Raw genomic sequence first — 12,157 nt, forward strand, 5'->3', positions numbered from 1 at the left:
AGAAGATTTTCTTGGGTTAAAAAGTAGTCTTATACGCCAGAATATACTGTAATTCAGTAAACCCTGCTTTGTTCCAAATTAATTAAATACCTCAGGTCTAATGGGGTATGGGGCCTGTGTGGCCTGCCTCTCGGCTAGTCCTTGGGGTCAGTCCCCACAGCCTTCTTGGATTTTTGGGCTCCATGAGCCTGAAAAACTGAGAGGGCATCGACCTCCCCAACCTCCCCACCCCAAAAAAAGCCTGAAAAGTTATAAAAAACTTACTGGGCCGCCATTATGCTTCTCCGGCAGGACTCCTGGTGCATGGTGGGAGCCCGTGATAGCTTGGGGATTCTGCTGGTGTACCGTCCACCCCGTGAAACAGCAGTCTCCCTGCCAGAGCTAGCAGAAGTGGTCTCCAATTTGGCTCTGGTCTACCAGCAATTGATTGTGCTGGGGGACTTTAACATTCATGCAGAGACCACCTTAACAAGAGCAGCTCAAGATTTCATGGTTGCCATGACGACCATGGGGCTATCACTTGTCATATCTGGACCCACCCTTCAGGCTGGACATACACTTCACTTAGTTTTTACTGCGGACAGTGGAGTGGTCAGGATGGAAGATATTCTTCATGGTCCAACCATCATCTGATCAGTTTTAGGGCCTTCTCAGTGGTGGCCCCTTGGCTGTGGAACGCCCTTCCTACAGATATCAGATCGGCCCCCTCCTTATTGGCATTTTGGAGGAAAGTGAAGACCTGGCTGTTCGAATGGGCATTCGATTAAGCAGTGTAATTGATTATAGGAACACGGAATAACGGATGATGACACTGGATTCTGATTCTATTGATGAGACATGAATGATTTGTCATATTGATGTTTAATTCTTGTTATGCTATTGCTTTTAAATGTTCCCATGATTTTGTAATGTGTGTATTGAAACTGTTGTTGTTAACCACTTTAAGTCACCTGTTGCATCCCAGATCAGGAACCGAAACCATAAGATTAAATCCACCACACTGGACTGTGGGAAAAAACAATCCTTTTTATTGATGAAAAATGGTTACAAAAGAAAGGTAAATGCAAAGTCAAAAAGCCACAGTAGAAACACAGTAGTCAGGAAAATCTCTGAACTTGAGCAAAATTCCAAAAGCCACAATACAAAAACCAGGAACCTGTTAGCATACTACTAACCATACTTGGAAACTAGAAGCCTCTGGGAATGCAGGCCATGAAACACAGGAAATCTATCAAGGTACTGCCTCGGTCTAAAACGATGCTTGATCTAGCTAGACAGCCGGAGAGAGGCCCCTTAAACTTAAGAAACTATTTCTTGAAACGCCTCCAGACTTTGAAGCCAGAGCCTCCCTCTCCCGTAATCTATTTGACCTTCGTAGAAACTGCGATTCACTCCTGTTTTTCCAAATCTGTTGTCTTCGGTGCTCATTAACAAACCCAGGTGTGGGTCCCTCTGGAGAGCTATCACTGCTTGATTCTAAAACATTCTCATCAGGAAATTTAGTTTCACTTTCCCCACCACTGGCCTCAGAATCAACAGTTTCAAAACCATCAGGGAAAGATACATGTTCAGAGGCCTGTTCAGTTGCATCAGGAAATACAATTAGAGAATCAGGTTCAGGTTCGCACGGAGGTTGAACCCCAACATCACCTAAGGGCTGAGAAAAGCGGTTTATAAATGAAGTAAATAAATAAATAAATAAATTTTATTTATTGCTGTGACCTCCAACCTTCGCAGGGGTGGTGGACCAATTAAGATGGTCCACCCCAGGAGACTGATGGATCGGGATGGATTCCTGAGGAATCTTGGGGCTCTTCCTGTCGTGGAGCCTGGCGACCAAGGAGACTGGAGTGCATCTGGAGGAAATCCCGGGGTGTCTCTGACCAAGCACAAGCTAGAGCCTCAATTAGGGCCTATACCATGGCTATATGGGCAGCCAAGGAGACCTTCTTGACTGCCCGCATAGCGTCTGCATCCAGTAGACCTTCGGAGCTGTTTTGGGTTGTCGGAGAGCTCTTCCATCCCCCTGGGGTGGAGGGGGTCATTGACGACCTGACAGCTCAATGCTGTAATTTCACACACCATTTTGCGGATAAAGTCGCTCGGATACACCTCGAACTAGACACCAGCTTAAATAGAGGAGGTGACCAAGGCATCTGCTTGTCCAGTTGTATGGGATTATTTCCAGCTTGTTCATCCTGATGATGTGGAGGGGATCCTTGGGGCTGTGAGGGTGACCATGTCAGCTCTGGACCCTTGCCCTTCTTGGCTAGAGGTGGGTTGATTGATTGGTTTGTATTGATCATTAATGCTTTATTCAAGCAGGGGACATTTTCATCTGGTTTGAAACAGGCTGTGATTAGACCACTCCTGAAAAAGGCCTCCCTTAACTCCACGGTCTTGAGCAATTACAGGCCAATCTCCAACCTCCATTTTTTGGGCAAGGTGCTGGAGCAGGTGGTCACCTCTCAGCTCAAGGGATTCCTAGATGACATTGATTATCTAGACCAGTCACAGTCTGGCTTTAGGCATGGTCACAGTACTTAGACGGCTTTGGTCATCTTGGTGGATGACCTCCGCAGGGACCTGGACAGGGGGAGTGTGACCCTGCTGGTTCTCTTGGACATATCAGCGGCTTTCAATACCATCGACCATGGTATCCTTCTGGGATGGCTCTCCAGGATGGGTCTTGGGGGCACAGCCTTGTTGTGGTTCCAGTCTTTCTTGGAAGCTCATTCCCAGATGGTGAAGCTAGGGGACACCTGCTCGGACCACTGGCCTTTGACCTGTGGGGTCCCACAAGGTTCCATTCTGTCCCTCATGTTTTTTAACATGAAACCGCTGGGAGAGGTCATCTGGGGTTTTGGAGTTGCATGCCATCTCTACGCAGGTGATGCCCAACTCTCCTACTCCTTTCCACCTAATTCCAAGGAAGCCCGTCGGGTATTGGGCGAGTGCCTGGCTGCTGTGGCTGTCTGGATGAGGATGAATAAACTGAGGGTCAATCCTGACAAGACAGAGGTCCTCCTGTCAACTGTAAGCTGGATCGGGGTATAGGATGGGAGTGCAACCTATGGGGTTGCACTCCCCCTGAAGTCACAGGTACACAGCTTGGGTGTCCTCCTAGATTCATTGCTAACGCTTGAAGCCCAAGAGTTGGCGGTGGCTGGGAGGTCCATGTGGTCCACGCCTTAGTCACCTCCAGATTGGATTACTGTAATGCACTCTACATGGGGCTGCCCTTGAAGATGGCTCAGAAATTTCAATTGGTGGCAGCCAGGTTACTTACAGGGAGCGGTCTACTCCCCTGTTTAAGGACCTCCATTGGCTGCCGTTCATTTTCTGGTCCCAGTTCAAGGTTCAAGTTCTTACCTACAAAGCCCTGAATGGTTTGGGACCCGCCTACGTGCGTGACCGCATTTCTGTGTACGAACCCACACAATCTCTTCGATCATCTGGAGAGGCCCTGCTCTTGCTCCCGCCTCCTTTGCAGGCACGGTTGGTGGGGACGAGGGAGAGGGCCTTCTCTATGTTAGTCCCCCGACTCTGGAACTCACTCTCCAAGGATATCAGGCAAGCCCCTACATTGGCAGTCTTTAGGATGAGCCTATTCCAGTGTGCTTTCCTTGAGTAAAGGAAACAATGCCCTGCTCTGACCAATTCCCTGCAAATTGTCCTCAGAAGCACTTTAACTACCCATTGAGTTGTTCTCCCTACACTATCCTTTAAAACTCTCCTGCTTAGAGACATCCTACCTCTGTTCACATCCAGTGTTTATTTTAAAATTTTAATCTTTTGCATCTGGCCCGGCCATAGGTTTTAAATTTAAAATTTATGTGAGTTATATTAATTGTATTGTTTTATATGCTTACTGCTTTGTTGTTTTATTGATGTGTTGTTGGGCTTGGCCTCATGTAAGCTGCTCCAAGTCCCCTTGGGGAGATGGTGGCAGGGTATAAATAAAGTTATCATCATCATCATCATCATCATCATCATCATCATTTCTACATGCTGGGAGGCCTGCCAAAGCAGTGTAACGGTGGCCCAGTAAGTTTTTTAACTTTTCAGGCTTTTTTTGGGGGTGGGTGGGTGTTCCTATGCCATTGTGCTCCCCACTCCCGGATAGCTCGGGGTTTGGGGAGGTGTGGGGACAAAAACCCATGCCAAAGTGGTTTTTTAAACCTGCTTTGCCATGGGTTCCCCGCATGTCTGGAAGCATGCTGAGACTGGATCCACACTTCCATATAATGCAGTTTAATTCTACACTGACACTGGCTACATAATGAAGATTCAAACTACATTATATGCTAATGTAGACTGATTTTATGTCACCATCATTCAGAGATTATTAAAGACAATGACTCATTGCTATATTCCCACAAATGATGACTGAAATCTGTTTTAATAAAACAGGTAGTTCCTTTAATTTCCATTAGTGCTTGAAATTGTCGATAATAGTCGTATACCGGGGAAGATGAGAAGAAAGGGCTACCACTGCTGGTTCATTTCTACAACTGAAGCAAAGAAGTCAAAGTGACACAAACCACCAATCAATGCTTTAATGATGCAGAAAGTATAGTTGGACGGAAGCGCCTCAACATGGCTCCCCCCTGGGCTTGATCAGACAAAACAAATTCTTCAGTTTCATTCAAAGTAAATTAGTCTTCATGATTGACACTTTGCCTGGCACCTGCAAAACCTTGATTGATTAGGCACATGTAAATACTGCTTTCATTTCTGAGATGTCTTGATTGATACAGTATTTGTGGCTATATTGTACTCTCTAGATTTCCGGCTAAAAAAAAATCTCTTTCAGTGAATTAATGGGATTGTGACATTTCGCACAATTATCTGGGGTGAGGCGGGCCATTTTACAACTGTCCAGATCAAAGAGAAGGCAATGAAATGTGTCATCAGAGAATTTTTTTACCTTTCTTGGAGCACTGCCACCTGTTTTTTATTGCTCTGCATGATGAACAGCACAATAATTTCAAGTCATATGCGCAAGAGAAAAATAGTTCCGCCTTCCTTTTATTAACAATTTTAAATATATATCATATGCCAAAGCACCATCTCTATGCATTATTAGACATGGAATGTATTAGCCATGAATTTTGTGGAGATATGAGAATATATAGGCTTATTCACTAACTGAGCTATTTATGCTCATAAACTACAGAAATGAAGATAGGATATCCAGAGATTTAGAAAGGATATATTATATTTGGGCACTCTACCTTTAACATTTGCACAGATGAAATATATAATATATAAATAGATATGTCATCAAGTAACTACAAATGTGCTAGATAATTCTGAAATGTTCTGTTAGGAGAAGTTATTGAATGTATTGACCTCTCATCTTTAGGGGCTCTTGGATGACATATTGCATTAACCTATTTTAATTCAGCTTTCAGGCCTGATTTTAGAATTAAACCATCATTGATCAGTTTGGTAGATGATCTATATGGAGGCATCTCTCAGTGGTATTCAATGTGATCTGTTAAATTGTCTATTAATTAAAGGTATTTTTCATCACTATTCATATGACCAAGAAGTTTTAAATAACAAATACAAAATAGTAAATTATTTCAAAACAGATGAAACTTTTTTTAAAAAAAGTTTGGTAATCAGTGCTCTCAACCATTATATACTTTGAAATCATCTGGCTAGAAAGAGCTTGGGACAATAATCCTTGGTTTGGTGGCTACATGATGTCTCCTTCTTGCTCTTGATGGAGGTCCAAGAAATTGGAGTATGTTATCAGTATGTACAACATACAGAGTTCTGTTTCTTCATTCCATCAGGCAGTAGGGAAGCAGTTTAATGAAGGTAAACAAATGGATAAGGATAAGTCAAAAGAGAGAAATCGACTGTCATTAGGCCTAGAAAAACATAATTGGCTAACAGCTTGTTTTGAAGGATGATACAAAGTGTGGTGTTGGGCTTAAGATACCTGACGGAACCCATTTCCCCATATTAATCTTCAAAGTCCCTCAGAATTCTGTGAGAACCCCTTCTATATGTGCCTGTACATAAATAAGTAAATAAATACACTCACAGGGCCTTTTTACATTGCCCAAAAACCCAGGAGGGAGTGGATTAAAATAACCTGCTGACTCTGAGATTTCAGTCCTCAGCCGTCCCACAACCCCTGGCTTTCCTGGGGGGGGGGGGGGAGGGTGTTAGCTAGCCATCCTGGGTCAACCAAATCCCTCCTCCCTCTCCCACTTCCTGATGCATTATTTTCAAGCATCAGGCCAAACACCTGAAAAAAATTGGACCTTGCAGAAAGCTCTGGATCTTTTCAGGTTTTTTTTTAATCTAGGATAAATCATGAATTTCCAATTTACTCTGGATTAATCTGGATTAACCTGAGACATTATTTACATGGAATATAGGATATTTACATGGAAAATGAGCACACTTAAGCTTCATTACACTGCAGGTAAGGCATTATATATTTCATTACAATCAACCCCTTTTTCTGCTTCCAAAGCTGCTTTGCTTCCTGAATGACAAAGAATCAAGAAATAAACAGCAAGCTATGATGGTAATAGAGGATTTTCTGTCATTTTGGTTGGGAATGGGGGTGCTGAAGAGTAGGAAGGAACTGCCTGGAGAGCATGGGATGTCTGCGAGGATACAATCTTGGCTCCCGCATTGGTATCTGGGATGCAGTCCCCACTGCCCCAATGCCAGGAAAAGTCTAAATGTTGCCGCATGATTCTGATCTTCCCTAGTGGGTTTTTAAAAAAAAAAATGGGTTCAAGCCGCATTAAGCAGCCTACCCCAGTTTCAATCACATTTGCCTATTTGTATTATATCAGATATATAATCATGAACCTTTCCATGTAATTTGGCTCAGAATTGTCATAAAAATGCAGCTCGGAACTGGCATACAAGCTAATTCATTTGCTACACTGTACTCTATGATAGTGTAGCTGGGGCCCATGATAATATGCCTATGACCCATTTTTTGGTCTGACTTCTTAAACTCATAATTAAATCCAGCCAGCTGTGCTGTGAAACAAAGTTCTGGGGGGTTCTAGAGTGGGGTGCTGAGGTATGGCACATCCTTGAGGAAGGAAGAGTCCTTGAAAAAAGAGTTCTTTATGTTTTTTGACTTCTTTTTTGTTTTGAGACAACTCATCAGATCCCTCCCACCAGTACTCACTAATTTCTAACAGGGATCCAAGCTTCTGCTCAACACACTGACAGTTGTAGGCAGGAGAGTACCAGACAAATCATTCTTCAGCACTCGATACATGAGTGCAGCAGCAGAGTTGCATTCCTCAGTGCAGTTGGTCGGATTTTAAGCTGGTTTTTGGCAATAGTATCATGATTTTAAATGTGATGGGTAAATAGTTATAAGATCACAATGCTAGCTTAGAATATCATACATGACTAACCAAATGCAAGCCTTTCTTTATATTCATGAGTTGACCCAGACATTGGCTGATCTGCTAAGAAAACCCAAATAACTTTGCATTTAGAAGTTATCAAACATTTTATCCATTCATTCATTCACTCATTCATTCATATAACATGGCATCTTTTTCCTGAAGTGGGATTCAGATGAGGTATGTAATATTTGGAATTTACATAGTACCTAATGTCAATAGTGGTCCTTATTTGGAAGCTTTCAACAAAATTTCTCTTGTACTACATTAAATTCCCTGTGTACTGTACAAGGTACATTTGAGACAAGTATGTTTTCACATAACATCATAGACCCACAATGTCGACTGACTCTCAATCTCATTTTTCTGATGTAGTTGTAAAGAAAACATCCTCAGTAGCAATATAAAGTCTGTGAAGAAATTGCTTTAAGACCTACAAAGCAACTTCAGGAACAAATAGAAGGGCAAGCAGAGGGAAGAAGGAAGAGTCCTTGAAGTTGTCTGGCTTCTTTTAGTTTTTTGCTTTAAGATGACTTCTACACACATTCTATTTAACATAAACATAAAAGAGAGCAAACACTTCATAAAAGGTCACACAGGTAAGCAGCCTATATGAACTTGAATAGGAATACAAAGATAGGGATGATGAATAATTCTAGTGGATACTCCTTAAAAGGAGTATCCACTAGAATAATACTCTTTACAAGGTGTATTAAAAGAAAACAGTAATGATGATTTGTGAGGGGCTCAATCAGGCCCGTAGCCAGGATTTCATTTCGGGAGGGGGGGGGGCTAAAAAATTTTCAGGGGGGGCTGAGTTTCGGGGGGGGGGCTGAGTCTGAGTGAAAGAGGGTCTAGTCTAGCAAACCTTTTGTACCATTACCCCAATACCCCCATGCATATGGGATATATTGAGTATGGTGATCAGATAATGATATGAATAAACATAACAGTTTAAATAACGCACCAGTAAGGCCTTTTCGCGAACCACCATGAGAATTTCGGGGGGGGGGGGCTGAAGCCCCCCCCCAAGCCCCCCCCCCCCCTGGCTACATGCCTGGGCTCAATAGTGTATTATCTAACTGTAACTTTGTAAATGGTTTCTCTCAGACCAGTTTCCTAATAGAGACAACCCTCCACATTTATGTATTTTACTTCTTTGCATTTGATTATTCATGGATTTGATTAATATGTTCTCTCTAGGTCCTTCAGGGTGACTCTTTTAGTCATCCTCCAGTGGAAGTTGACCACAGAGTTACCCTGAAGAGCATAGAGTTTCCTGAAGAAGTGTTATCTTAAGGGTTTTTTTAAAAATCTTTTTAAAAATTAAAGTTTTCCCAATTTTACAGGGATCTTGAGTTCCTAACTCTCCGCATAAGTGGAGGGCATAGTATATTTATACTGCTTATGCCAGTAATTACCTATACCTATACGTATTTTCAAAACAGAACATTAGTATATAAGAAATTAGCTATATCCTATCTGTTTTACATGCTACTTTTCTGTAGATGAAAAACTTTGTATGGGTGTGCTTTAAAACTGCACGTTGTCAGCTTTTTAAAGTGGCATATAATTCAGAACATGATGCATAATTTAGCGTCTCATTCTGTTCATTTTATGGCCTAGCTGCTTTCTGGGGTTGTTTATTAAATTTGCTGGAACAATTGGCAACTTTTGCAAAGTGAGAAAAGAAATATTCATGGTCTATGCTGCACCATTCTCTATTTTTACAGTCATACATCTCTCTGTGGTAGAGATCCACGAACCCCACTTCCTATATCACAGCAAAATCAGTGAAACTCAAAGCATGATTTCGTACATTTCTTTCTGTTTTGCTCAGCTTGGAGGTTCTCCCACTCAACTGTATTTTTCTCTTGATTTTATTATAAAATACTTTCTCTGTATTACATATAGGGTGTAATCTATATAAATAAAAATGTAATGTTCAATTGTAGGATTAACATAACTCAAAAACCACTGGACGAATTGACACCAAATTTGGACACAATACACCTATCAGGCCAATGAATGTTCTTCACTAAAAAATGATTTTGTCATTTCGGAGTTGCAGTTGCTGGGATTTATAGTTCACCTACAATCAAAGAGCACGCTGAACTCCACCAATGATGGAATTGAACCAAACATGGCACACAGGACTCCCATGACCAACAGAAAACACTAGAAGAGTTTGATGGGCATTGACCTTGACTTTGGGAATTGTAGTTCACCTACAACCAGAGAGCACTGCGGACTAAAACAATGATGGATCTGGACCAAACTTGGCATGAATATTCCATATGCCCAAATATGAATACAGATGGAGTTTGAGGGAAATAGACCTTGACATTTGGGAGTTGTAGTTACTGGATTTTATAGTTCACCTACAATCAAAGCGCACTCTGAACCCCACAAATGAGAGAATTGGGGCAAACTTCCCACACAGAACCCCCATTACCAACAGAAAATACTTAAGGCCATCCAGTCCAACTCCCTTCACCAGGGCAAGAAAACAAAACCCTCCTGACAAAGAGCCATCAGCCATAGATATAGATATATATGATTCACACAGACAGAGATATAGTATCATAGATTTGAAAGGGACCCCAAAAGAAGGAGAATGATATGTTGCATATTCCAGAGTAGGCAAACCAGACAATCTCCATACCACACTGACAAAGAAACAGCAAGAAATACTGTTTACCCACAAGCAGAAAGAAATTACATATATTAGAAACCAACACTGTTCCCTGTCCCCACCCTGCCCTCCCCCCTCCTTTCTTCCCCGCCCCCACTCCAAGGTCTATGTACCCCCACCCCCACTCCTCTGTCTCGACCCCATTCTTTTATTGTAAATGTGGAAAATTTAATAAAAACAATAAAAAAGAAACCAACACTTTCCATTACTTTATTTTCCAGATCATCAGACTGGGCTACAGCAATGTCTGGCAGGGGATGGCTAGTGTTTCAATAATTTTGTTCTAAAAAAGGAGGAATATGTAATTTTAGCATTTGAAAAAATATTCAAAAATGACATCTTTCAAAACTATTTGCAGTTTGGACCCTGTTCTATGTAAAATGTACACCTTTATTTTGGTTTTATTTATTTTTAGTGTATTTATTTGCACAGAAAACAGCATTTTCTATGTAAGAAGAAGTCTATTCTGTGCATTTATACTGCCTATGCCAGTAACTACCTATACCTGTACGTATTTTCAAAACAGAACATTAGTATATAATAATGCTGCTTCTTCTACAGGAAATTCAACACAAATACTCAAGAAACACATTTTTCAAACATCTTACAAATATGTATTGTCGAAGGCTTTCATGGCTGGAATCACTAGGTTCTTGTAGGTTTTTTTGGGCTATAGGGCCATGTTCTAGAGGCATTTCTCCTGACGTTTCGCCTGCATCTATGGCAAGCATCCTCAGAGGTAGTGAGGTCTGTTGGAATTAGGACAATGGGTTTATCTGTGGAATGGCTGGGGTGGGGCAAAGAGCTCTCTGCTGAAGCTAGGTGTGAATGTTTCACCTCAACTGGGCTCTCCAGACCAATGGATACTCCACCTCAGACATCAGAAGAGCTGCAAGACCAAGAACAAGCCACGAAAGTAAAGATGAAGATCCACCCAGAGGAAAAGTGTTCCTGCCATACATCAAGGGAACCACTGACCGCATAGGGAAGCTGATGAGGAAACATAACATACAAACAATCTACAAACCCACCAAGAAAATCCAACAAATGCTACGTTCAGCAAAGGACAAGAGGGATCCTCTCACCTCTGCAGGAGTCTACTGTATACCATGCAGCTGTGGACAAGTCTACATAGGGACCACCAAACGCAGCGCCCAAACACGAATCAAGGAACATGAAAGGCACTGCAGACTACTTCAACCAGAGAAGTCAGCCATAGCAGAGCACCTGATGAACCAGCCTGGACACAGCATATTATTTGAGAACACAGAAATACTGGACCACTCCAACAACCACCACGTCAGACTACACAGAGAAGCCATTGAAATCCACAAGCATGTGGACAATTTCAACAGAAAGGAGGAGACCATGAAAATGAACAAAATCTGGCTACCAGTATTAAAAAACTCTAAAATTACAACAGCAAAACAGCAGAGAGGAAACAACCAGGCACGTCTTAACACCTCTCAACAGAACATTTTCCCAGGCACAGCCAGGCCTTCAAATGCTAATGAAGGTGGTCAGCTGAAAAATTCACACCTAGCTTCAGCAGAGAGCTCTTTGCCCCACCCCAGCCATTCCACAGATATATAAACCCATTGTCCTAATTCCAACAGACCTCACTACCTCTGAGGATGCTTGCCATAGATGCAGGCGAAACGTCAGGAGAAATGCCTCTAGAACATGGCCCTATAGCCCGAAAAAACCTACAAGAACCTAGTATCTTACAAATATATTTTTAAATATTGTTTCCATATCAAATTAATACAATTTTGTGAAATAGCTTATAGGTTGGGAGAGGTAACTTGTGATGCATTAAGTGTCATACAGATACTATGTTCAGCAACAGAATTTGGAAATGTGCTTTTGAAGGGTAAAGCACAAATTACCATTATAGGTAATTCTTCTCATTTTTGTTAGTAAAAAAATGACTTACTTTAAAAAAAAGAATAGTTCCTTTTGGTCTGTGGTGCAAAACCTGCTTAAGCAGTGTGGCCACGCATTTGTAAGGATAGAAGTAATTCATTGAAATACAATTTCAATTATGCAGAAAAGGAGT

This window comes from Anolis sagrei, chromosome 2, assembly GCF_037176765.1.
Source record: "Anolis sagrei isolate rAnoSag1 chromosome 2, rAnoSag1.mat, whole genome shotgun sequence".
NCBI classification, from domain to species: Eukaryota; Metazoa; Chordata; class Lepidosauria; order Squamata; family Dactyloidae; genus Anolis; species Anolis sagrei.